Genomic DNA, 26,980 nt, shown 5'->3' with positions numbered 1-26,980 from the left:
AGCACTGTCTGAGAGCTAGAGGGAGCTTGTTCCATAGTGAAGGACCGACCACAGAAAAAGCTCTACCTCCGTTCCTGGCCTTCTTTGCGCGGGGCACAACTAACAGGGATTGGTTACTTGACCTAAGGGAACGTGCAGGGGTGTAGGGTATAAATTTATTTTTCAGGTATACAGGACCTAGTCAGTTTAAGCTTTTGTGGATAAGACAACATGTCTTAAACTTCGCCCTCTGCCGGACAGACAACCAATGTAATTTGTCCAAAAGAGGTTTGGACGCCGTACGGGGGGGGGCGGCGTTTAGGACCGGGCGGGCCGCAGTATTCTGAATCACTTGGAGTTTGGCTAATACTTCCTCGTTTACAGATAGTAACAGGCCGTTACAATAATCAATGCGGCTAAGAACCAAGGCCTGTACCAACGTTCTCCTGACGGAGTCCGAGAGAATAGGGAAGATTTTACGTAACAGGCTGATTACATGGAAGCATGAGCCTGCAATGTAGTTGCTGTGTTGTTTCAGTGAGAGTGAGAGCTCCTGATCTAGGCTGACTCCTAAGTTCTTTACGATCTGTTTGGGTTCGGGGACTGGTCCCAGATCATGTGGCCACCAATCTGGGGTCCAGAGGATCTTAGCCTCCCCGAACATAACTTCGGTCTTACTTACATTACACTGCAGACAGTTTGATGACATCCACTGAGCCACAGCTCTCATGCCCTGAGAAAAGGAGTTTTTCACCTCGGTGGTCATAGATTTAAAGGGAAACAGGAGCTGTGTGTCATCCGCATATGACACCGGGACGAACCCATAAACTCGCATAATTCCAGCCAGGGGTGCCACATAGATGTTAAAGAGAGTTGGGCTCAAACAAGAGCCCTGTGGCACCCCTTTGGAAATCTCTACCTCCACCGAGCGATAGGCACCCATTGGGTGCGGTTGTATAGGAAACTCCTTAGCCAGGTCAGAGCTTTGTCCTTAAGACCGATGTTTTCCAGTCGGCTTGTCAAGATGTTGTGTGACACCGTGTCGAACGCCGCCGACAGGTCTAGCAGTACCAGGATGACAGAATGGCCCCTATCCTGATACATATGTAGGTCGTCTGTGACTGACATCAGAGTTGACTCCGTGCTATGTTTAGGCCTAAAACCGGATTGTGAATAATCCAGCCCTCCTGCCTGTTCAATATACATGGATAGATGGCGATTCACATGTTTTTCCGTGAGTTTTCCCAGGAATGGTAGCAGGGATATAGGTCTAAGATTGGACAAATCTGTCCAAGGAATTGTGGGATTTTTTCTAATGGGTCTAACCAGAGCCTTCTCCCACCCTCTGGGGACCTCACCTGTGTTCAGGGAAAGATTTACCAGCCTCTGAATCCCAGGCCCCAATTCTGTACCAATCATAGGCATAATTCTTGCTGGAATGGTGTCATCTGGACATCCGCTCTTGATTTGCGAGGTTAAAGATACAACCTCCTTTAATGTAATATAGGGGAAAATGCCTAGGGTGTGTGTGATAGGGGTGGGGTCTTCCTTGCTTAGTGGAAGAGAGTTGTCTCCACAAAAGGACAGGTTGGCGCTAATGATTTTCTCATAAATGTTATCTATTTTATTGGTTAAGAACAGTGAGATATCATCATATAGTTGCTGAGATGCAAACTCTGAGCTCTCGCAGGCCACCGGTTTAATGAAAGAATGTAGGATTTGATATAATACCCTAGGAGAGTTTCCAGCAGCTTCGATTTGGGACGCAATATAAGTTTTGCGAGCCATACGAATGGCTTTATGGTATATGGAGAGGGATTCCCAGTAGCAGCTCTTATCATCCGTTAGATGGGACGATCTCCATTTCTTTTCAAGTTTTCTGGCAGTTTTTTTTAGGGATCTTAAATGCTCCGAAAACCAGACTTCTTGTTTATGTGCCGGGCGTGGTTTGAACAGTTTCAGGGGGGCAATCTCATTCACTGCAGTCACCAGCGCTCCTTCAAATTTGTTTAGGGCCCCCCTCGATGTCCTCAATGGGCGCAAGGGAAGGTTCAACAAACCTTTCTTTGAAGGAATTTTGGGTGATTTTGTGCCATTGCCTACGTTTGCTTGGCAAGGCTATTGGGCCTGAGGGAGGAGTGCTAATGTGGGGGGGTGTAAAATTCTATGATGAAATGATCTGTCCAGTTTGCATGTGTTGGGGGTAGACATTTAATAGATGCAGAGTTGGACAGGATTAAATCCAGAGTATGTCCTGCCTGGTGTGTCGGACCACTATTGGCTTGTTTTAGGCCTAGTAGGGACAAATCTGTCAGAAGGGATTGTGCCTCAGTGCACTCTTTTAATTCGCTATGAACGTTGAAGTCTCCCACAAGTAAAAAGTCGCTGTCTTTACTTATGTGGGGCCCAATGCTTCTACTAGTGTGGTGGAGAAATTGGCACAAGGTCCAGGAGGGCGATAGACCAAAGCCCCTTTTTGGCTACCTTTGGGTGCAGTATTTGTTTTAAAAATCAGCAGTTCAAGTTCTGGGGTGCATAGTTCATCTAGGATAGAAATATTTATTTCTCATTTATGTACTATTGCAATCCCTCCCCCTGTCTTAGTAGGGCGGTCTAGTCTGACAATTGTGTACCCCATCGGAATTCCTAGGGTTATGGGCGGAACCGAGTGTGGTTTCAGCCATGTTTCCGTTAGGAAACATAGGTCAGGCTCTTCAGATGAGATTAGTTCCCATACTTCGGTTGCATGTTTCGAAAGCGATCGGATGTTACATAGAAGGTTCTTACTCCCAAGTGATGCATTAGTACCCATCCTTTTAGTCGGAGTAGGGTGGCCATCAGCAAGATCATTGTCCTTGATATCAGTATATCGCGGATCACCCGTAGGGTCTGTGTTATCTTTGTTCTCTGATAGAGTATGGAACTGGGACTTGAAATGACGGCATGAGAAAGGGCCCTCCAAGCTGGTATCTGCCCCAGTTGAACATTTCCATTTAGGTTTGTAGCATAAGGCCAGGAGTGCCTGAGGGGAGTAAATAGCACGAGTAATAGGCCATATCTCTGTATCGTCAAATCTCGGTGCCATTGTCCCTGGCCCCGTCCGGTCGCGGACGGGCGCAGACGGGCTGGTCTTTGGCTCGTCTTAGGCGCGTCCTTAGGCGCTCCGCTGCGCGCAACCGCTGCGCACAACCGCTGCGCGCTTGACCCGACGAGGGGGCTAAATAGCCCTGTGATCAGAAGATCTAGAGCGCTAACCGCTCGACTTGCTGGGAGTGTCTGGCTTTTCCTGTCCCGCCCTCCGCTCTACGGTATTGGCTACCGAGTCGGACCGGGGCGGGCAGGCTGGAATACCGAGCACAGATTACTGGAATACAATTAAGCCCCTAGCAGCACCGGGAATTATCATGGGTACACATTCGTAATCAATTTTAACGTTATCGCAAAACATACAGTGCGTGATTTTAAAATTCGTAGTCCATTTTAAAAGTGACAGAGAAAATGAGTTGCGTTACAAGTGACAATTAAAACAATTTTCGTGCCGAGCTTCCGCTCTGAGGGTGCTTACTGGCGCCAAGCGGGGTCGGGAGACACTGCCACCGTCGTGCCTTACCGCAGTGCTACCTGCTACCCCAGCTCACCCAAAACTGTAAGAATGGCCTGGCGTTGTGGTATTCTATTTTTTTATGTATAGTAAGTTGTTGAACACTTCGTTAATGTGCTGTGCTCAAAAACAGGCAAGGCAGAGAGCGCCACCATGTGGTAGTCAGTCATAAATAAGTGCCAGGGTTGAGAATTAAGAGTGGTTGCTGAGCGAGGGCAAACTGCGTTACAAATTAAGCACTACAAATAGATTGTTTAGGCGCTAAAGGTGGGTCGAGAGAGGGTAAATACTGTGATGTCAGCAGGCTGTGAAATGCTGCATGAAAAGCTATCAGTTCTGATCCCCCTGGCATTTTAACGAATGGGCGTCATAGTGTCTCTCTGCCTCGTTTCCCCTCCCCCATCTTCCACGCTTTCCATCACAGTTTCCACTTGCATTAGTCTGTGTACTTCCGTTCAGTAGCCTGTGACGCGCCATGCCAGGACCCGCTGTCTCGCACTTGTCCCCGCCCCCTCCGTCATTTGTTGTCCTTTCCACCGCTGTCCGCATCAGGCGTCTTCCAAAGCCACTAGTTATCGAATACAAACAAAACCCGCACGTGAAAGGCGCCGCTGAGTGAAATTCCCAAACTCCTCCTGACCTGCCTGACGTTGGAAATGTCATTCCACATGCTGGGTCACGCTGACACATTTCCACCGCCACTGCACCTTTTACGGGAAGGAAATGTGAATTTGCGGTGAAAGGGGAGGTTTGTAAAAAAAAAAATTACAACTCGTTCTCTTTAGTATCGACTAAGCCATGTAACCTTTTAATTATAAGTTTACAAAATAACCACAAGGCGCATAACATGCGGTCTCTTGCTCAGGTGGCCGGGCCAGGGCTGTGCATGAAAGTTCCCATGGTGCCTTTGTTAGGCCTTGCTCTCCCTCGGATGCCTTTGTTAGGCCTTACTCTACCTCGGATGCCTTTGTTAGGCCTTGCCTTTGTTAGACCTTGCTCTCCCTCGGATGCCTTTGTTGGGCCTTGCTCTCCCTCGGATGCCTTTGTTAGGCCTTGCTCTACCTCGGATGCCATTGTTAGGCCTTGCCTTTGTTCGACCTTGCTCTCCCTCGGATGCCTTTGTTAGGCCTTGCTCTCCCTCGGATGCCTTTGTTAGGCCTTGCTCTACCTCGGATGCCATTGTTAGGCCTTGCCTTTGTTAGACCTTGCTCTCCCTCGGATGCCTTTGTTAGGCCTTGCTCTCCCTCGGATGCCTTTGTTAGGCCTTGCTCTACCTCGGATGCCATTGTTAGGCCTTGCCTTTGTTAGACCATGCTCTCCCTCGGATGCCTTTGTTGGACCTTGCTCTCCCTCGGATGCCTTTGTTAGGCCTTGCTCTCCCTCGGATGCCTTTGTTAGGCCTTGCTCTCCCTCGGATGCCTTTGTGAGACCTTGCTCTACCTCAGATGCCTTTGTTAGGCCTTGCTCTACCTCGGAGGCCTTTGTTAGGCCTTGCCTTTGTTAGGCCTTGCTCTCCCTCGGATGCCTTTGTTAGGCCTTGCTCTCCCTCGGATGCCTTTGTTAGGCCTTGCTCTCCCTCGGATGCCTTTGTTAGGCCTTGCTCTCCCTCGGATGCCTTTGTTAGGCCTTGCTCTCCCTCGGATGCCTTTGTTAGGCCTTACTCTACCTCCGATGTCTTTGTTAGACCTTGCTCTCCCTCGGATGCCATTGTTAGGCCTTGCCTTTGTTAGACCTTGCTCTCCCTTGGATGCCATTGTTAGGCCTTGCTCTACCTCGTATGCCTTTGTTCGACCTTGCTCTCCCTCGGATACCTTTGTTAGGCCTTGCTCTCCCTCGGATGCCTTTGTTAGGCCTTGCTCTCCCTCGGATGCCTTTGTTAGGCCTTGCTCTCCCTCGGATGCCATTGTTAGGCAGGGTTGGGATCGATTGTCTCGGCTGACGTGCCTTCTTTGTAAATGAAGCGGTAGGGGGCACCAGGCCAGGCAGTGGAGGGGGGGGGGCTGGAATTATGGGTAGTTTTTTGCAAAGCAGACACTGTGTTATTAATGGACCTTCGCAGGAAACGGGGTCCCTCAGGGAGGGCTGCTCACTTCAGCGCCACTCGCCTCACACCCTGCGGGTTGCAGCAGGGCAAGTGCTTGAGGGGGGGAGAGAGGAGTTCTGGGGGGCCACAGAGGCTATACTTAGCCTGCAGTATTCCTGGGCCCTTCCTCACTGGCTGGGGCGGAGTCGTCGCCGCCCTCCATCTGTGAACTCCAGGAAACCCGGGATGAAAATACAGACCAGGAAACGGGCCCCATGTGCAGGAAGCACGTGGAGTCTGTGCCAGGCCGCCACCACGTCAGACGCCGCCTGACAGGCCCAACGCGGGCGTCATTTCCTGTCGGGAGCATTCCAAAAAGGTGCTGCCTGCAGATAGGGAGAGGGCTGGAGAAAAACACTCAGCAACTGGGGTTCTAAACAACAGATGGGGCCCCCCCGGCCCGTCCCCTTCCTGCAGCGGACACCCCCGGCTTTGCACCGTCCCCACCTTTGTCCGTGTGTCTTTGTGTTTTTACCTCATACATTTCAAAGTTTTGTGTCTCCGACGACTCTGAAATGGAGTGGGTTTGAAGGGTGGGCCCAATGGCATCACTGCACATGAAACATTTATTGGAGAATCAGGACGGTGTTAATGGAGGATGGTTCCTCTGGGGAGGCATTTGGATTTTTTTGAGGTGAAGGTGGGTCACCCGGAGAGTGATGCCCTCTGTGTGAGTGGAGAGACATATTTTACTCGGTGCTTAATTTGTAAAAAAAAATAAAAATTAAAACGACATGCCTCTGGGCCCTTGTCGGGAGGCGCCACCGATTGTCTCTGCCAGCGCGGCCAATAACTGAACCAATACAACGAATAACCAGGGCTCGAGTCGGGGTACCACGCGGGTAGACGGCGTCCCCCCACTGATTTTACCGGGGGGACACCATCCCCCCCTGCCAAACAGCTGGACTTCACTCCTTGGCCTCTCTGGGATGAGGAGCTCGGCACCTTTCGTGACTTCACTTCCTGTCATGATGTCACTTCCGGTGACAGCGTCCCCCCACTTCTTTTTTCAGGACTCGTGCCCTGCGAATAACCGTAACACTGCTACAAGTGTGACAATTCAGGCTATTCCTGGCGACCCAAAGCTATAAGAATGTCTTGGGCGGCAGATGTTACGCATTGGTAATGTGTGTAGAATTATTAGATGGAAACGCCACCATGTGGCCAACTGTCACAGGTGCTGGTGCCAACAATTGGGTAACGGTGCCAAGCACCGGAAACCACAGGCTCAAATTAAGCACTGGTTTTACTCCCATGTGCTACACAACATCGATATCTGACAATAATCCCTTTTACTTCACTATCTAATTATCTGCTGACCGAGCCAGCCTTGAATCTAGTTTGTCAGTCTGTTATTGATCATTCTACCTAACCTTACTGTTCAAGTAGCCTATTTCCCATCATCCTCAAAGGTTTGATCAAAACTTGCAAACCCGCACTTTTAGGTGCTGCGCACCATATTGTGGGCTTACTAAGAATATAGAGGAGCTTCGAGTCTGCCTATTGTTTACCGCTGGTTGGCTTACCATGTCACTCCTGTTTGCCTACTTCTGATTCGTCTCCCAGCTTGTCGATCTTATGTTTGCCTCTCCCATGGAGCATTGCCCCATCACAATCTGTTTGCTTGGCTGGCATTTCTACTTCCACTGCTTGCTTTTCAAGCGCTACATTTTTATTTTGAGTTATGCACTTAATGCGAGTGCATGTGCTTTTGAGCTGTCTTCCTTGTGCACTTCTCTCCCTCCGCACGTGTGTTTCTCTGTTTCCTGAGTGCCTCCATGTGTCCTCTGTTGCAACACCCCACACCTGCCCTCCTTCTTTCTCTGATGTTCTTTCCGCCCACCCATGCCTTCCCTGTTGCTTTCCCATAGCCCCTGTTTTGCTTCCCTGTCCTTCTGCCCTCCCCATGTTGCTTTCGCATCCCTTCCACAGTTGAATTTGCCAGTGCTTGTTGTTTGCCATTCCAGTTTTGGCACTAATGTCTCAGGGAGAGATGGAAACTGTGTCTCTCTTGTTGTTGTCGTCCTGTCTCTGATTTGACATTAAAGTTGACACCTTGGCAGATGAGTGGGAAACGCTTCTCTCTCCTTTGTCCCGGCGCACCAGTCAGGAGACCTCGGACCCTGGGTGTCACTGGTTGCCGTGGGATGCAGGTGTCCACCGAGAGCTGCATGGAGTTCAGGAACACAACCACCACAGTGGACACCCCTAAACAGCCTCACATCGGCATCAGAGACCGGAGAGACCCGTGACTGAGCTCCAACTCCAACTGGTGGTTGTGGTGCCACTGGCCCAACGCAAGCCCCGCTCGATCTGTTGAGACTGCCTGAATAAAGGAGGGAGTCCAGCTGAAAAGACCTGGGGAACCAGGGAGAGCGGTGTGCACTCTCTCAGTGCAGGATCACTGTGAGGACTGGCCAAGCACATAGGGGCTCCTGGCACATATCTCGATCCCAAGATGTTAGCCCCGTTGCATTGGGACCACTACTGATTGGGACCAGGCCCGCATCACTGGGCAGGACATTCCAGAGAAGGCACCAACGAGATGCTAGTGGGGTCGGTTTAAGTTTAAGTTTAAAATATTTATTGAGCGCAGCATACACCTGAGCGGTTTCTTGGCGCTGAGATAGCAGACAGCCAGCTGGGCAGAATCAGTCGCTAAGACATAGACTGAAAAGGCGAGCAGAGCTTAAGACAGAAAAGCCTGAGTGAATAAAAATGTCTTCAATGCTTTACGGAAACTGGAATACTGGGTGAGGGACCTAAGGTGGAAGGGGAGAGAATTCCAGAACATGGGGGCAAGAGTGGAAAATTTCGAACCACCCTGTTTTTTTTTCCGGTAGCGAGGGACTGCTAAAAGATGTTGTGCCGAGGAGCGGAGGTCTCTGCCAGGGACATAAGCTTTGATGGCTGAAGATATGAAGAGAGGGGCCAGGCCCGTCCTGGCCTGAAACGCCATGCAGCCTAATTTGAACAAGGCGCGTTCCCGAACGGGAAGCCAGTGGAGGGTCTTCAAGAGGGGAGAGGTATGATGAAATTTGGGGAGACCGAAGGCAAGGCGGGCCGCCTGGTTCTGCACCAGTTGCAGTTTGCGCAGGCTGTAGTGAGGGATGCCATTGAACAGGATGTTCCCGTAGTCCAGGCGGGACAGGACCAGTGCGGACATAATTAGTTTAAGTGCAGAGAAAGAAAAAAAGCGAGAAATAGAGCGGATAGTACGGAGAGTAAGAAAGCAGGAAGAAACCACCGAACCAATCTGGGAGTGCATAGTGAGTTTGTCATTTAGCTTGATGCCAAGAGTCTTAACAGAGGGAGCTGGGGTAGGAGGAGAACCAAAGGAGGGGGGCCAAAATAGAGAATTCCAGGGACTGGAGCAACCACCCGTAACCACAAGTTCCGTCTTATCGGGATTGAGCTTCAGGTGGTTGAAGTTCATCCAGTCCCTGATGAAAGATAGAATAGATTGGAAGTTAGAGATGGAGTCAGGGGAAGAGGACAGGTTAAAGATGAGCTGGAGGTCATCGGCATAGTTATATACCGTGACCTCCAGCTGCTGTAGGGCAAAGATAAGAGGCGAGATATAAAGATTGAACAGTAAAGGAGACAGAGAAGAACCCTGGGGAACACCGCACTGGACCTGGCAGGGGGTAGCTGAAAACTCCCCAAGATGAACCGCCTGGGTCCGGTCCCTCAAAAAGGACGAGAGCCAAATAAGGGCTGAGCCTCCTATGCCCGCCGCCCTGACACGGGAAAGCAAGATGGAATGATCCACCGTGTCAAAAGCGGCAGACAGATCAAGGAGGACCAGCGCCTGAGATTTGCCTACGTCCATACCCTCTCTGAGGGTGTCTAGTACTGACACCACCACTGACTCTGTCGAGTGCTTGGGCCGAAACCCAGCCTGACACGGAGCCAGCCTCCCATTCTCCTCGACAAAGGAGCTGAGCGCAGATGTAACATGTCGCTCAAGCACCTTCCCCAAAAAGGGTAGAAGGGAAATGGGGCGATAGTTGGCCATCACGGAGGGGTCGGCTCCTGGCTTTTTTAAAATGGGGACGATGGAGGCGGATTTTAGTGATGGAGTGACAACCCCTTGAGCCAGTGAGTCATTAAGGAAGCCAAGAGGAGGCAAAGTACAGACAGAGTAGACCTGCCGTAAGATGTGTGCCGGGCATATGTCAGAAGGGGAACCGGATTTAATTTTGGGAAGGAGAGACAGGGAAAAGTTCTTCAGAAAGAGGAGGAAAGGAATTGAAAAAGGCTGGGGCGGGGGGAGGCAGGGGGTCCACGAAAAGAGGGGAGGGAGGGGGGATGTTGGATTTAATTGTCGAGATTTTTCCTACGAAGTAGGAATTCAGCGAATCGCAGAGTTTCTGAGAGGGAGGGGGTTTAAGTGAGGTCCTGTCGGAAAAAGCCAGGTCGTGAGTGATGGCAAAGATCTCCTTCGGTTGATTCTCGGCCGCCAAGATTTTGGCCGAGAAATAGGCTTTCTTGGCCTCAGTGATGTTTTTTTTGTAAGTCCCTAGGAGGAGGACATAACGGGTCTTGGAGGTGGGGGAATAGTCCAGTCTCCATCTGCGTTCTGCCCGTCGGACCGTAAGCTTCAATTCTTTCAGATCATTACTACACCACCGATTGGCGTCTTTAGGGCGCCTAATCGAGGTACGCCGAAGAGGAGCCAAGCAGTCGCTTCCATTCGTAAGCCATGAATCGATGGCTTTGGCTTGAGCTGCGGAGTCCAGTCCCGATAGAGAGGGAGAGGAGGCCAGAAGTGAAGTCGTAAGGTCAGACAGATTGACCTTACCCCAATTGCGAGCCCATGAGTTTTTAGTGTGAATGAGGGTGTTGGTCAGACAGAGACTAAGGGAGAACGAAATTAAAAAGTGATCGGACCAAGTGCAAGGGGTAACAGACAGTGCAGACAGGGAACAATTGAGAGACCAAACTTGGTCTAGAGTGTGGCCATGAATGTGGGTGGGGGTGTGGACAAGGGAAGTGAAATTAAGAGAGAGAAGGGTTTCCGAAAATTCCTTTGATGAGGCGCCTTCCTTAGGGTCCGTCGGCCAATAATTGAAGTCCCCGAGGACTAGAACCGAGGCATAGTTGACGGCCAGGGTGCCGAGTAAATCTTGAAAGGCCGGAAGGAAGGATGGGGTTGATTGAGGAGGGCGATAAACGAGCACGATAGCTAAGTGGGGGGAAAGAGAGGTGGAACGGGCCACCAAGTAGTCAATTCCTCCCAAGGGAGGTGAGGGGAGAATCTGGAACTGGAGGTCAGAACGGGCAATGAGGGCAACGCCTCCACCCGTTTTCCCGCCAGGACGGTCGGCACGGATAGCGTAGTAGGTCGAGGGGAGGGCAGCCAGTAGAGACGGAAGAGAAGCTTCAGAAAACCACGTCTCCGTTAACAGCAGGAGATCGGGTTTATCCGAGTCTAAAAGAATGAAAAGTTCCTGGTGGTGTTTAATGGCTGACCTGGTGTTTAGTAAAATAATAGATAATGGGGGAGAGTGGAGGTCAGAGATGGTTGATGAGCAGGGAGCCGGCGGGGAAGCCAGAGGAGGAGGGCAACCTAGTGGGCAGGCATGACAGGGAGAATTACAGCCCATAAGGATAGTCCGTTGAATAGTACGAGGATCGAGGGGCCAATGACCTTGTAGTAGGGTCAAGTCAGAGGAAGAGTATTGGATAAGAGGACCAGGGGTAACGGCCCCTAGCCCCGGCCAGCCGCGGACGGGCGCAGACGGGCTTAACTCTGGCGCGACTCCGGTGCGCCTACGACGCGCCCGCTGCGCTCGTCCGCTGCGCTGACGCCTAGTGGACGTTTTAGTAGCCATGTGGCCAGGGGGGTGTGGTCAAGGAGAGGCCGACCAACAACCCGACCCAAGATGGCGCCCGCAGTCGAAGGCGACCGGCTTCAGGCAGACCAGGAGCTATTCTAGAGTGAAGTGGAATCCGCGGGATAGTCTTTCTAGCATTGAACTCATGATTATTGAGGATGAATCCGTCTGCTCCGGAAAACAAGGGACGGAAAGGGCAAACTGTTCTGCGTGAGGTGCAGCGGACAGAGAGGTTTGTCGCTAGGGCCCCCTGATGTCCCGGTAGGAATAGGCACTTAACATTAATGCCATACTGGGCCCAAATACGTACAGAAACCCATGTTGATATTAGGGGGTGTTCCTGATTGTGATACTTGGCTGCTTGTCACCCCTAAAGTGGAGCTGAAACTAGGTGAACCTTGAGGTCCTGATAACTGTATTGGTCAGAGAGAAGTGAGAACCTTGGGTGTGGCTGGACAGATACTAGTTTGATCCACATGATGCAGACTTCAGTTTTTAAAGACACTACCGAGCGATGTGGGCAGGGCTCTAAAGCTAGACTCCCTTGTGGATGTGCCGGACTTTGAAGAAGCATGGCCAGGACTAAACCATGGCCATCACCCATCATAATGGGTGACTGCAGAACTTGCGAAACTCCCCGAAAAGCCTCTGCATTCTGATCCCTCAGACAAGAGACCACCAGGTGGCCTTGGGGGATATTGCTGAGACAGTTTTGATGTTGCTTGGCGAACTAACACAGCCTCTGTTAATGAGAAATGGATCAGCCAATCAAGCATATGTTTTCCAGATAAGTCTCATAGAAAACAGATACACACCACAGTAACAAGCAAATGAAATCCTCTCCCACAGATTGAAGCTATTGCAGGACCTGTAAAAAGGGACTTTATGGAGTAACTCTTTTGAGGACTGAGAGACACATTTTATTCAAGGAGGGGGGAGCTATTATAAGACCTCCAGGAAGTCAAAGACCTGAACACCCTAGGGGAGCAGATGGTCTCCCTGGATGAATCTAGTGATGGCTGCAAAGAAGAATGATAGGAACTCATTGCTTTGAAAGAGCAAAACCTATTCCTCCAGGGATAAGTGGAAGATCTGGAGAACCGCTCTAGACACAACAATGTCAGAGTGCAGGGGCTTTCTCATGGAGCTGAATTAAGCAATATTGTGGGGTACTTATGTCTGCTACTAGTTCTGTGGTCAGGTGAGGGAGAAATAATTGACCTGGACAGAACCAGTTGTACAGCGCCATCCACTTTTCAATCCAACAAAGCACCAGACCTCCTGGTAAAAGTTCACCATTTTCAAGTACAGCAGCAAGAAAACAAGGTTATGTCAGCTTTGAGGGCCACACTATCGTCCTGGTCCAAGATCTCTCCGCTGTTATTCTGCAGAAGGGGCAATCTCTTCACCCTGTAACATACTTTCTTCATTTTCAAGAGGTGTCTTACAGATAGGGCCATCCTTTTCTCCTCTTGTTCCATTCGCAAGGTCAGATGTACCAGCTGAAATCCCTAATTGAAGCAAAACAGATCCTTTGATTAGAAAGCAGACACAAGAAGAAGAGTGCTCGTTCAACCTTACCTCTCTCCCCACAATCAGAAGAACGGCAGAGGAACACACCTAGAGAACTATGAAGAAAGGCATCACAAAAGTGAAAGGGAGTGGAACTGAGTGCCAAAAACATTGAAAAAGATAGGGCAGTGGTCATGGATTCGTTTTCTGGGCCTGACCACTCTCGTCGGAGAAGAGGACAGCATGAGTTTTGTTGGCTTGATTTGGGATTGTTGATGCTTCCCCGGTTAGGTGGTTGAGGGGTGTGTGGTAGGAGGTTAGTGAATGTTAATTTTATAGCTTTGGATTCTCCTTGAAGGGCTTGTTGTTCAAGTGTGGAGGTTGAAGGCGGGAGCAGAGGAGATGTTTATCAGGTTAGGGGGGATTAGGATCGAGGTTACTGGCCCGACTCCAGAGAAGTAAGGTTCCTAACTGGCCAGACATCATATTCAATGAATTACTGCAATGGATACGAAATTGATGTGCATTTACCTCCACATACAAGCCTTAATGCCCCTGTAGATGGACTATGATCCTCCAGAGCCTCAGAAAATATCTGTTTATCAACGAGGCCCATCTTCTGGACAGAGACACATGGATACTTTGGTCTCAATGTTTACCCACACAATTTTGAGCATTAACGAAGACCAAAACACAGGGGGTTGGGATACTGCTTGCCGCACAAGTTGGAGAATCTGTTGTAGACCAGGTAGGAAGGTGACGGTTACCAAATGGGCCAATGAGGAGAGGCCGGTTGCGTTTGCAGCAGTGTATGCACCAAAGTTCCTTTAGGTTAGGAGATCACTAGTCTTGTTGTGCCTCCACACCTTCATCTCACAGAAACCAAAGCAGACTGTCTTGGTCCTACACTATGAAAGCCTTAAAATCAAAATGTACCTGTCGACGTAGTGCTTTGAGTGCTTGAGGAACCATAGGCACCTTAAGTCATCTCCCATTGAGTGGTGGTATGGCCTTCTGTTCTCACTGTATACGGCAATCCGTATCCAATCAACCCTCACTTGGAACTCAGCCTCTATGGAGGACAACATTCAGCAGCGGCGGAAGGAGGCTGTGCGCTTTGTGCAGGCTGAATTCTATTGTCGTTATTTTCATTTAAAACTCCCAATTTTTGTGAAAAGGTCTTTAACTTTGACTGGTGAACTGTCCATCAAGTTACACATACCCAGGGCCACTGGAATTATGTGATTCTATGTCAGACAACGATCTCTATGTCTGCAGCGATTTTCACATAATTATTTATTTGCTGCATTTGCCATGTAATTCATCATCTGCTGCATAATCTGCTGATTTTAACAACAAAAAAACTAGTTTCTACCTCAAACGGATCAAAAGTTACAAAAATATAGTGACTCAGGGGTGCGGCTCGAAGTCGTTGTCTGCCAAAGCAGGACGTGCCCTTCATTTTTGTGACCCAATCGCTGTGGAAACTGTGGGCATCAGCGGGAGCCGGCGTGCTCCATTCCTGGGTTTCTGAGTCCGGTGTCAGCAGAGGACTACCACAGCGCGAGCGGGACTGCGAGGCCCACAGGTAATTGCGCCGGACCAGCGCGCACACCTGCTGCCTCTTCCCGCTCGCTCCTCCCTGAAGTCTCCCAGCATTCAAATACGACTCGCGGCCCCCGCTCCGCGGGAGCCGCTCGAAGTCGTTGTCTGCCAAAGCGGGACGTGCCCTTCATTTTTGTGACCCAATCGCTGTGGAAACTGTGGGCATCAGCGGGAGCCGGCGTGCTCCATTCCTCGGTTTCTGAATCCGGTGTCAGCAGAGGACTACCACAGCGCGAGCGGGACTGCGAGGCCCACAGGTAATTGCGCCGGACCAGCGCGCACACCTGCTGCCTCTTCCCGCTCACTCCTCCTACTTAACCCCGCCCATCCGCGCGAATGCGGGACGCGCGCGGGCGAAGACCGGGCAAAGAGCGGGCCCTCTACGGCCCTCATCGGCTAGAAGAGGCTGGGCTGGGCCCAAGGTCTTGGTTTTTTTCTGTTTGAGTAAGTAGTGATCCATTTACTACTATAGTTCCACCATTTTTACCTCTGCATGATGGCCACAGCTGCTATTAGCCCTGCTATTGTTGGATTGGACAAAAACGGGGGCATGTTAAACCAAACCCTGGATGACTATTTTCCCAAAATTGCTCCTGAGGGCAACAAAGAACTGCTGTTAGCTGAGCGGCGGGCAGATCGTCGCCGTTCGATTGAACGTATTAAAAACAGGACCCTGTCTGAACCCATTATGTCTGTCACCTTGGATGATGATTTAAACACCTTATTGACAGGCAATATATCACCAACTGCTAGTGTGCCCCTATTACTTAAAGAATGTCTAGCCCCTGCTGTGTCACCCACGCAAACCCAACCAGACCAACTAACTGTGACACATGATCTTCCTAGCACACCTAAAACTTCTAACACTATGATCTCACCTACTATTAGGCCAGGCAAGGTAGTAAGAGGCAAAAACACGAGACCTTTGCCTCATAAAATACACGGGCCTCCACCTGCCAAAAGGAGACGGAAAAAAACTGATACCAACAAGCCCAAATTAAGTCATACCGAATTTGGGAAGAAGCTGAACCCTGCTACTACCACGACTATGGGAGAACCTGCTACTAAGCAAGTAATAGCGCCTGCTCCAACCACCCCAACCCTCGAGATACCATCTTCCCAAGCAGCCATAGAGCCTGACATCATCTATACCTCAATGGAAGAAGGACTGCAACCAGCCTCTCCTAAGACTCTCTTGGATAATATAGAATTGATTGTGCGAAGTTATATGCTTGCCTTAGCTGAAAGATTTAGGGGAATGGAATTAAGGTTGGGGAAAATAGAGGGGGATCTGACTATACTTGGGAATTCTGTCAGGTCATTAGGGCCCTTGAAAGTGTTACACCCTCAAAAAACCTTAACACCACAGCCCACCCTCTTAAAAGATGCGGTGGTTGCAATATCCTCTACCTCTAATAATGACAATAATCAGACAGCAGCTATTCCAGCTGCTTCTAATCACTTGCTTACAGGTGTACTATCATCTGTTAGCAAACCTTCTAATAAACCCAAGCCTAAACAGTTAACATCAACTATGGGTAGACCAAATATAACATCAATCAGTAATACTGATACCCCAGCCAATATACAGGTAAGGGAACCAAGTATCCCCTCAAACAGACCCCCGAGATCAGAAGTGAACGAGATCAGCCATGCAAGAGGGGGACAGGATAGGAGACCACCTATGGAACTCCCGCCGGAAGCTCTACCGTATGTGGTTGTACTTACCGGGGTTCCTGAACTGACAAATGGTAAACGGGAAGGTTATTCTCAATTAAAAAATAAAATAATGCACTGACTATCATTGTATAGACCCAAAATTAACCAGGTAAATGGTGAAATAGTCCATGTTCGTCGCTTGTCTTGGCTGGGTGGAAGAACAAAGGACATAGGGGGTGATATTGTAGTTGTAAACTTTAGGGATAGAAAAGCAGTTCAATACATTCTGAATTGGCCCTTTGGCAATGAAAATAATTGCATTGTACCCCGTCCTTTGACCTATTTCTACCCAAGATCCACAGTATTTCCCCCCCAACATTTCACCAATAACATTCATCTTACCAACCACTTTTTTAACATGGAGACTGCCATGAACCCCGTATACATGCATCAATTAGCTCCACCTCCTGCGATGCATGGGTGGAATACCGTACCGATAAGCCGCAATATAGGAGAAAATGAAAACATGATTCATTTGGTGCCATTTACCCCTTTAGAGTTATCAAATAGGTTTGAGGCATTTAGTGGCATGGAGGAATGTGATTGATGCCTAAAGAGCACAGAGGATGTTGGGGGGTTTGAAAATGTTCCATGCACCATGGGGTTTTACGAAGAAAAAGGAACTAGCCATTTAAAGATAGGACCATGTATAGTTGCAATATGTGATGATGCGAATAGTAGTTTGCCTGTTGTTTCACCTGCAGTGTCTCTTGGGATTAATGAGGGATTCCCATTGCTTACACCAGCCATAAGGCTAGAAAGTAGAGATGACGCCAGGGGAAATGAAAACGTTTCATGTATAGTGAGACATAACGAAGGAAAAGGGACTAGTGGTCCTATGAAGGGCTCACGCGCTGTTGTTTCAGGCAATGATGAAGTTAATTGTAGTTTGTCTGTTGTTCCACCTGTAGTGACTCATGGTTCCAATGAGGGACCCCCCTTGCTTACACTTGTTTCATGGAATATAGCAGGGGTGCGCGCGAAATTATGTGATCCCGATTGGAATTAATACATGAACACTTTTGATATCTGTGTATTACAGGAAACATGGGCCACAGTACAGATGCACAGGGTTGGCTATAAAACTTATCAAATAGAGGCTGTGCCCTCAATAAGAGGTCGCGCATCTGGAGGTCTGCTAATATGGATCAGTGTTTCCATCAAAATAGGCATAAAAATGCTTAACACTGATTCTCCAGACATTCTTGGTCTGGAAGTAACCACAGCAGACAATAGGGTGATTTACCTTTTTAATGTGTACAACAGCCCCCAGTCTTCCCACAAGGAATCAACATGTATAGGGAAGCTAGAGTCATTTATGGATTCATTAAAAATAGGTGCAAGCATTATCTTATGTGGGGATTTGAACTGTAACTTCGAACCAATCACAGACATAGTTCATCTGTTTGAAGACGAGGATACCGCCAATGGAATACCAGCCCTGAATGAAAATAGAATGGTGGCTGGTACTGCATTGGCTCTGCAGATCACAAGGTTGCTGACTTCTCATGGCCTGAGAGCATGTAACGGGCGCATGCCATCTGACAGCCCGAAAGCCCCTACCTTTAAGAGACGGGAGTATGAAAGCAAATTAGATTATGTTATAGTCTCTCTAGACCTATGGCCATCTACAGAAGACTTAAAAGTCAAAGAGAGATATGAAAGTGACCATTTCCCTCTGGAAACGAGCTTCCAACAAAGTATGTTAAAGGGGATGGGAGCCAAGGAGGGAGGCTATAGCCAAGCATCCTCGTCTATAAAGGATAACATTGTCCTTAGTAACAATCGCAGGGCGGTTAAATGGGCTTATGTATTGGATAAAGAGGATCTATTGGCCAATATATACTGTACCTTTGCAGACACCCTAAACTCATACTGTCCCTATAGCTGCGACCCCAAAGAATTTATTAAATTGCACAAATCCCTCTTCAGCAAACTATTAGAACTTCTCACAAAAATTCCCAAAAGAGGTGCAGGTATGACTAATGTAAAAGCTAGAGGTAAACCTTGGTATAACAGGGAATGCCGCCTTGCCAAAACTGCACTGATTAATGCTGTTAAAAGGGAAGGTCCATTAGAAATTAGAGTTAAAAGGAAGGCTTACAACAAAATATTAGTAAGAGCGAAATCCTCTTGGGATGAGGAAATATGGCTCAGTATGCTAACAGCCGCCAAAAACAAGAACCAGAGACAATTTTGGGAATTAGCAGCTAAGGAAAACAATCGTGAGACAGGTTCTAGGGAGGTCTACTTAGATGAGGATACTTGGGTCAATCATTTTACATCACTTTATGCAGCCAAAACTCCAATTGATGTTGTTGCATTAGACGTACTCACTGTCACAACACCAGCAAACGTCCACCGGTAGTGTTTAATATACATGAAACAGAGACAGCGATTGCCATGGTAAAGAAAGGGAAGGCACCTGGCCTAGATAAAATTCCGGGCGATCTCTATTTGTCTAACATTGATGTTTGGGCACCCTACCTGAACCACCTATTTAATATAGTTGCAGCTACCGACCATATTCCGGACACATGGAATGGCGTAGAAATCATTACTATTTTTAAAAAAGGGGATCGTGGCGACCCAGCCAATTACCGCCCCATTAGCCTTTTAGACATAACACAGAAGATCTATGCTAGACATATTTTAAATCGGATAAACTCATGGTTGGAGGATGAGTCAGTTTTATCTAAATACCAGGCGGGATTTAGGAACAAAACAGGTACTATAGACCAGGTACTTAGGCTATGCTGCTTGTACTGGAAATACGTTATTATCCGCAAAGGTCCCCTGTATGTGACCTTTGTAGATCTGCGAGCAGCATTTGACCTAATTCCTCGCGATCTATTCTGGAAAACCCTGAATAGGCAAGGGCTGTCAGGCGAATTGCTAAAACTTGTGATGGGCTTGCACCAGGAGAATTATGCCAAGGTTAGGTGGGGCCCAAATGGGGAACTTACAGACCCAATCCCCATAAAGCGGGGAGTACGTCAGGGATGCGTACTGGCCCCCACACTTTTCTCCCTCTACGTAAATGATATTGCAGCCTATATGGAAAATTGTGATAATGATTCGCCTCGATTGGGAGGGGAACGTGTTGCGTCCCTCCTTTTCGCGGATGACACAATTTTAATTTCACAAACACCACGCGGCCTACAGACCCTTTTAGACAGGTTCCAACAGTATTGCACATTAAAAGGACTAGAAATTAATACAAAAAAAACAAAATACATGGCACTAAACCCGCACAAAACTTTTAAAAGGAATTTAATGTTAAACGGACACAAATTAGACTACGAACACAGTTTACATATCTGGGAGTCCTGATAGATTCTTTAATGGGATGGGGCCAACAACTAGAAAAATCAAAACTGGTGTTCAAACAAAACTGTTTCCCAATATTGCAGAGACATAACAAAAGTGTGAATAAGGCGGTCACCCCAGCAGTAGAGCTTTTTAGATACAAGGTTCAATCAGCCTCACTGTATGGGGCGGAAATTTGGGGGCCAGTGTGTAAGAAAACCTTTGAAGCACTTGAGAACAAATTTATTAGGGGTCTTTTAAAAGTTCCCAAAAATACCCCACTGATACCCTTATTTCTTGATCTAAATATTAAACACACAGACCATCATGCAATATTGAGACCAGTACTGTTGTGGGTTAGATTATGGACAACTATTGAACTATCTGATTACAAAAATGGCTTGAAAGAAGTCCTTGAGCTCGATAGCGACAGGAAAATTTTTTGGTTCAAGCATGTTAAAACCTGGTTAATGAAGCTCGGATTAACACATTGTTGGAACGAGCCTGGTTCTTTAAATTCAGTTTCCAAGAAAATACTCAAACTGTCCTTTTGGTCATATGTGAGTCACGATTCCGTGTATACAAGAACACACGGTCCTCTTACAGAAAAATTCCTTATGGTAAAAAATGAGGCATCATTCGAACAATTTCTTGATGAAATCGAGCCACCACTGGCCAAATCTCTGTATATAAAATTCAGATATGGTACATTGAGGTCTAAGGCAACAGAGAAAAGATGGGGGAAAATAGATAATGACTATTGCAGTTTATGCACCAATAATCAAAGGGAGGACATTTATCATATATTGTTTTTCTGCCCTAGCTACGCTAAGGCAAGGAAAAGATGGATACTCCCCTTGTGCCGTAATATTGGTTCTATCTCCCATAGGGAGGCTGGTAGGATCCTTAGTACGGACACCAGTCAAGTAATTGTGTTCGGAATCAGTACATTTTTATTGTGCGTTTATCTTATCAGACGGAAACTAAACCTTTCATTCTAAATAAGGAAAAACTGCCATCCTGAAATCTAGCAAATCATGAATTGTGTCTAGCTATTTGTGTCTTCTCAAATTTACGGTTGTTATAACCAGTTTAATGTTTTTAATTTGATCTTTAAACATTTTAACATATTTATTCATTTTCTGTGTCAAACGTAAATTTGTAATTTAGTGTGTCCAAACATGATGAAATATAGATTTATAATAGGGTGCTTAACTATATTGAATTGTAAGTTCTATGTGGTGAATCTTATTTTGTTTTGTTATATTTTATTGTATCTTTTATGTTGCAAGCCAACGAAATAAAGATTAAACTTGAACTAGTGACTCAGGTTCCTGTGCACCAGAACGCTTTTCGCGGAGTTTGACTAGTCATCTTTAAGTTGCTTATTGCTTTATTTGGGTGTTAAATTGTAACTAATAAAGTGCACTCTATTCCCGGACACTATTATATTACCAGGTGTAAAAATGACAAAATAACGAAGTAATACTATCATAAAATGTGCCACATTATGCTGCATGATTTGCCTTTTCTTGCAGCATAATTTGTTCAACCCTGTCGCATAATTTGATCCTCAGCCGCATAATTCCAGTGGCCCTGCACATACCTCAGGCCTCGGATAGGAAAGCTATTCCTGGGCAATGGTGGCCAGATTGCTCCATGACTGAAGGCTTGCCACGGATCACAACACTGCCTTCCATCTTCTGGGGTCGATCGATTGAGTACCATTCAGTTGTGTGTTTTGTATCGCGCTTAAACACTGCAAGAGTGGTACGACACTGCCTAAAAACAAAATGGTACTAAGAGGTTACAGAGATCTCTCGTTTGCAGACCTCGGATATTAAAGCAAACACGTTACAGTTCAGATTTCAGACAGCAGACCTATCTCTCATGTTAATTGGTAAGGACCTCAGATAGAAGAGCAATACATCAATTTGCACGAGTCTCAGGGACTCGGATTTTGGACTGTAAGGATATTCATTGGGTTACAGAAATCTTAGAAGCTGAGCCTCCGATGGCAGAGCTATCACTCAAGGTACTTCAAAAAGTAAGTGAAGTTGTGGGGCAAGGCTGGAAAAATGCGTTCTGCACACTAGATCTGGCCTCAACTTGTCCCTCTGATATACCATAAACCATGCTTAATGTGTGCCGGTGCTTGCAGGTGGTGGGTTCCGGCACTAATTTTTGGGGACTAATGTCAAAATGTCAAATGTCAAAAATTCTTATATAGCGCAGCTTATCACCGTGAGGTCTCAAGGCGCTTAATTTTCATTTCATTTTAGGACTTAATTTTCATCATCAGAGTTTAATATAGGGAGAGGCAGAAAAGGAAGGAAGTGAAAAATAGGAAAACTGTGGCAAGTGAAGAAAGATGGGATGAAAAATAATCCGAAAGAGTGAGATAACGAGACAAAGTGTAGGGTGGTGTAAGAAAAGCATGAGGCAGAATCCAGATTATTTAGCCTTGGTGTTTGGCAATACCGGCTCCTAGGAAAATCTTTGGAAATCTGCCCTTTAGGAGAAAAAAACAAGTGCTAACTGTGAAAGAGTGGGTTACATTTCAAGTGCTTGCACAAGAGTTGTGTACATCAGGAAGTGTGAACTTTGAGCACTAGATAAGTGTTGAGAATCAGACACAAAGCAAAGCCAGCATTTGGACATATCTCTATTTGAGACATTGCTTGTAGGCGGAGGTGCAGCAGTGTGAGCTCGCCTCCCGCACACAGACCGGCACAAGGGCCAGCAGAAGATGGTTCCCTCATTTATTTATTTATTTATTTGTATTTTGTAAAGCGCATGGTTACACTAGCAAGTGGGTCCCCGCGCTGATCGCTACAGTTGTTTCCGGGAGTTCATGGCATGATTGCGTGAAGGGTCGTTAAACCGGTCTTAGTCTTTAGGGAAGAGGACTGTTTTCAGGTCTCTTCGAAAATTAGACTCGGAGGGCTCCAGACGCAGTTTTTCTGGCAGCTGGTTCCATATCCTAGCGGTCATAACTCTAAAAGATTTTCCACCCATTCTGGCTGTTTTGACCTTCTGGACCTGTACTTGCCCAGTGCCGCATGATCTAAGCTGGCGGGTGGGCTCGTAACGTTTCAAGAGCCCATATAGATGCCTTGGGCCTTTACCATGAAGGATGCGATGTCCTACACATAGGGCTTTGAAAGTCACCCGTTCCCTGATAGGGAGCCAGTGAAGGGTTTTCAGTGCTTTTTTTTAGGATGCTCTTCTGGGTAGTTGTAAGATCAGGCGGGCCGCTGCACTTTGTATTCGTTGTAGTCTTGAGAGGCTTTTTACGCTGGCCCCTAGATACAGTACATTTCCATAGTCCAGCCTAGATGTTATAAGGGTATGGACCAGGGTCTGGCGTGCTGGTATGGGCATAAGGTCCAGCATTTTCCGAAGGACCCGCAGTATCCCAAAACAGGTACCTGCCACTTGTTTGGTTTGGTGGTCGAACGATAGATTCTTGTCTAGCCAGACCCCTAGGTTCTTTACTAGATTACTCGGTGTGGGTAGTTCCCCCAGTTCTTCCGGCCACCAGGCTGAGGTCCACACTGATGGGGATTTACCTACAATCAGTACCTCCGTCTTATTTCCATTAAGGCGGAGGCAGTTTTCCGCCATCCAAAGTGCCACCTTCTGCATGCAAGATGCGAAGTTGCTAGCGCATTTCTCCTCTGGTTGCGTTAGAGTCCCAATCAGTTGCGTATCGTCTGCATACAACACTATCTCAACCCCATATGTGTCTGTAATTCCTCCTACTGGGGCCACATATAGATTGAATAGGGTGGGGCTGAGACTGGAGCCCTGTGGCACTCCCTGATTAAGTTTTATTTGTTTGGACCTAAACTGGCCCTGAGCGACCTGAAAGGTTCGATCTGTTAGGAATGATTGAAGCCAGTCCCAAGCCTTTCCTCTCACCCCTCGCTTTTTAAGACACTGTAGCAGTGTGTGATGAGCTACAGTGTCAAAAGCGGCACTGAGGTCGAGGAGGATCAGTGCCGCCGTCTGGCCTTCATCTGCATACCTTCGTAGGGCTTCCGTTGAAGACAGCAGGGCCAACTCGGTCGAGTGGAGAGCTCGAAATCCCGACTGTGAGGGGTGAAGCAGTCCGTTGGTTTCGGCAAATGCAGACAGTTGTTTGTTGACTGCTTTCTCAGCAATTTTTGCAAAGTAGAGGAGGAGGGAGATAGGTCGTAGATTGTCCAGTTTTTCTAGGCTAATGTTGGTTTTTTTCCTCAAGGGAAGAACAATTGCTTTTTTCCATGAGGTAGGGACTTGTCCTGTTTTAAAGGAGAGAGCAAGGAGGTGACTAATGTATGGCTCTAAGGTGGTTATACTGCCATGGAGTCTTTTTGGGGTTGCTGGATCACTCGGTGATCCTGATTTGATGCTACTTGCTATGTGGCATATTGTTTCCTGAGAAGGTACTAGAAAAACCGAGAGGCAGTTATTCTCCTGTATATTCACAGTGCTGTCTGCCCCCTCATCACCTACTCTGGCTGTGTCTGGAAAGCCCGCGTAGATTTGGTCTACTTTGCTAGCAAAGAACTCGGCTATAAGGTTGCAAGTTTTAACCGATCCAGTCATAGGGGCCGCTAGTGAGGTAAGGTCAGAGAGTTCCCTATAGACTAGGAACATTTCCTTCATGGAGTTGTCAGCATCTTTAATTCTGGTGCAGAAGTAGGATTTTCTAGTTTTCCGAATGAGTGCGTGGTATATCTGTAAACTATTCTTATATTCAGCTCTCTCTGTCTCGGAGTAATACTTCCGCCATTTCCTCTCTAAGCTTTTACATTTCGCTTTATGTTCTCGTAGTTCGGTGTTGAACCAGGGGGCGGATTTAGATCTCCTCGCCGGAGCCTTTTGATACCATGGCGCGGTGCGGTCTAGTGCCTTTAGGAGTCGTCGATTCAATTCTATACAGGCGGATTCTGTTTCTTCGCCCTCAGGGGGGCCTCCTGATGTTATGATTTTATTGAAAGCCTCCGTGGAGAATTTCGCCCATTTCCTACATTTAATAGCGGAGCTTGGTTCATTCTGAGGTCCATTATCCGGGACCGTCACCCGGAAAGTGACTAAAAAGTGGTCTGACCAGATAACAGGGTTTGGGGGCTCTACGGTTAGGGTATCCCAATTAGCGAAAATAGGATCTAGGAGATGGCCCTGACAGTGAGTGGGTCTTTCTGATTTGAGCAGCATCTGTATGCCAGCTAGCTCCTGTTGGACTTGGCCCTTAGGGCAGGTTCACCCCTAGACTTTTTGCCTTTAAATGGGGACCTGGTGATGGTGATTTTTGGATTCTGCGCACTTTCACTGTGTCCCAGTGGAAAGTGCGTGCGCACTCTGAGTGCATGTGCTGAGCTAGGCCTGCCCGCCCATAGGAATGCATGGGGAATGTATGTGTCCCTGGTAGTTCCTGATGCGTGGGGTGTACAGGCTCGAGTCTGGTATGTGTGAACTCGTGAGAGTGAATGCTGCAAGATGGTGTATGCGGCATGTATGTGTCTAGTGGGGAAGTGTCATTCCTAGACATGGCTGTACGTGTGCAGTGAGGGTGCTGGAGCGTGATTGGCTGGAGCTGGCTGGCATGCCAGGCTCCAGGAAGTCTGGATGGGTCTGCCCGGTGGTGAGTGGGAGATTAGCATGAGTGATGTGTGGGAGGAGTGTACCTGTGTCCTGGATGGGCTGGGTTTTCCCCACACAATGCTGGCTCCGCCCCCCTGTGGTGTGTCTAACGACCCTAGCCTCCCCAGTGAAAGAAATGGGTGGTTGGGCCATCAAGAGTGCTCCCAAGCCAGCTGTAACTGGTTTTCCCCCCACCCTGCACCTTGAAACAAAGGATCTTACAGTATAAGAAGGGGCTGTGTCCCCACAGAAGTTGTTCTGCTTTTGGATCCTGCCAGAGGGGGCTGTTGCTGCTGCTGGGGCCAGAAGGACCGCCACTTGGGGTGTCTCCCTGCCTGGAGACCCAGTGTGCTGGCTCTGGCCCAGCCTTGCCCCCCTGCCTGCCTCCAGACCCTGCTGGAGCCTTGTCCTGTCCTCCAGTGCTGGGGAGCACTGAGGATTCCTTGCCTGCAGCTCTGAGAGCGCTGCTCTCTGCCCTTCAGCGCTGGGGAGCGCTGAAATCTCCTGCCTAGCGCTTGAAAGCGCTTTATTTTGCCTCTAGCGCTGTGAGCGCTTTATTTGGTCCTGTGGCGCTTGGGAGCGCCTTTCCTTCATTGCGAGCGCTGCTAACGCTTCGTTGCCAAGCCGGTGCCCACCCGGCGCCTGCTCAGGATTGCCGGCCCTACCGAGTGCCCACCTCGGTTTATTGCTATTTTTGAGGCCGGTGCCCACCCGGCATTGCCCTGTCCTGAGATATTAATTTTATCACGAGGGAGCCCACTCCTCGGATAATGGGACCCCGCCTGCCTGCCTGAAGTGAGCCACCGCGCTGCCCGCGGTGACCCGGAAGTGATTGGTTGCCCGTCCAATCGCTGCGCGGCCTCTGAGACGAGGACCGGAAGTCCCGCCCCGCAGCCGAGCAGCGAGGAGAGGAGCCGGGAAGCCGAGGCGAAGTCCCCGGCGAGGCTCCCCGAGTGCAGGGAGAGCCCCGCGCTGCCCGGAGAGGTGAGCCAGAAGGGTTCCTGCCCCCGCAGCACCAGCAAGGACCCGGTGAGTGCGGGGGGGCGGGTTCTTTGTTGTTCTGCGAGCGGCCCCGTTGGGAGAGGGCCGCTCCAACGAGAGGGGCCAGTTCTTTGCTCGTGAGCCCTAGAGGCTCTTGGGGGCATTTCCTGTTGCGAGCCTTGCGAGGCTCGAGTGCCGGCACCCTTGTTCCGCGAGCCCTGAGAGGCTCGAGGCCAGTTCTTTGTTCGTGAGCCTGTGAGGCTCTTGGGGGCATTTGTCCTGGCGCCGAGTCCCCCGAGAGGGACTCCAACGTGGCCATTGTCCTTTGAGCCCCGAGAGGCTCTCCAGTTGTGCCTGGGTCCCCCGTGAGGGACCCCCCTGCCTAGTGAGGCAGAATTCGTGTCTGTGAGCCCAGAGAGGCTCTGAGGGTGCCATTTTCTTGCCTTGAGCCCAGAGAGGCTCCAGCCCGCCTTGTGCTTTGTGAGCCCAGAGAGGCTCGAGCGCCCAGTCCTCTTGGAGAGCCTGAGAGAGGCTCAGGAGGGCCAGTTCTTGTTCTAGAGCCCAGAGAGGCTCAACAGGGCCACAGTGGTGGTTCTTGAGCCCACGAGGCTCCAACGTTGCCCTAACTTTCCCTGCACCAGTTGCCCAGCACTTTGTGGGCAACTGCTACGTTTAGGCCCTGACATTGGGACACAGGGCGTCCTAGCCCTAGAGAGGCCA

General features: G+C 48.7%; 1 protein-coding gene across 2 annotated transcripts in view; it reads left to right on the top strand.

Moving 5' to 3' along the window:
• The window catches only part of ARHGEF15 (Rho guanine nucleotide exchange factor 15), a 415,996-nt gene that overhangs the window by 133,265 nt on the left and 255,751 nt on the right, over positions 1-26,980 (top strand). The gene's annotated exons all lie outside the window — the stretch shown is intronic.

This window comes from Lissotriton helveticus, chromosome 12, assembly GCF_964261635.1.
Source record: "Lissotriton helveticus chromosome 12, aLisHel1.1, whole genome shotgun sequence".
Classification (NCBI taxonomy): Eukaryota; Metazoa; Chordata; class Amphibia; order Caudata; family Salamandridae; genus Lissotriton; species Lissotriton helveticus.
This window is presented reverse-complemented; position numbering and strand designations above follow the sequence as displayed.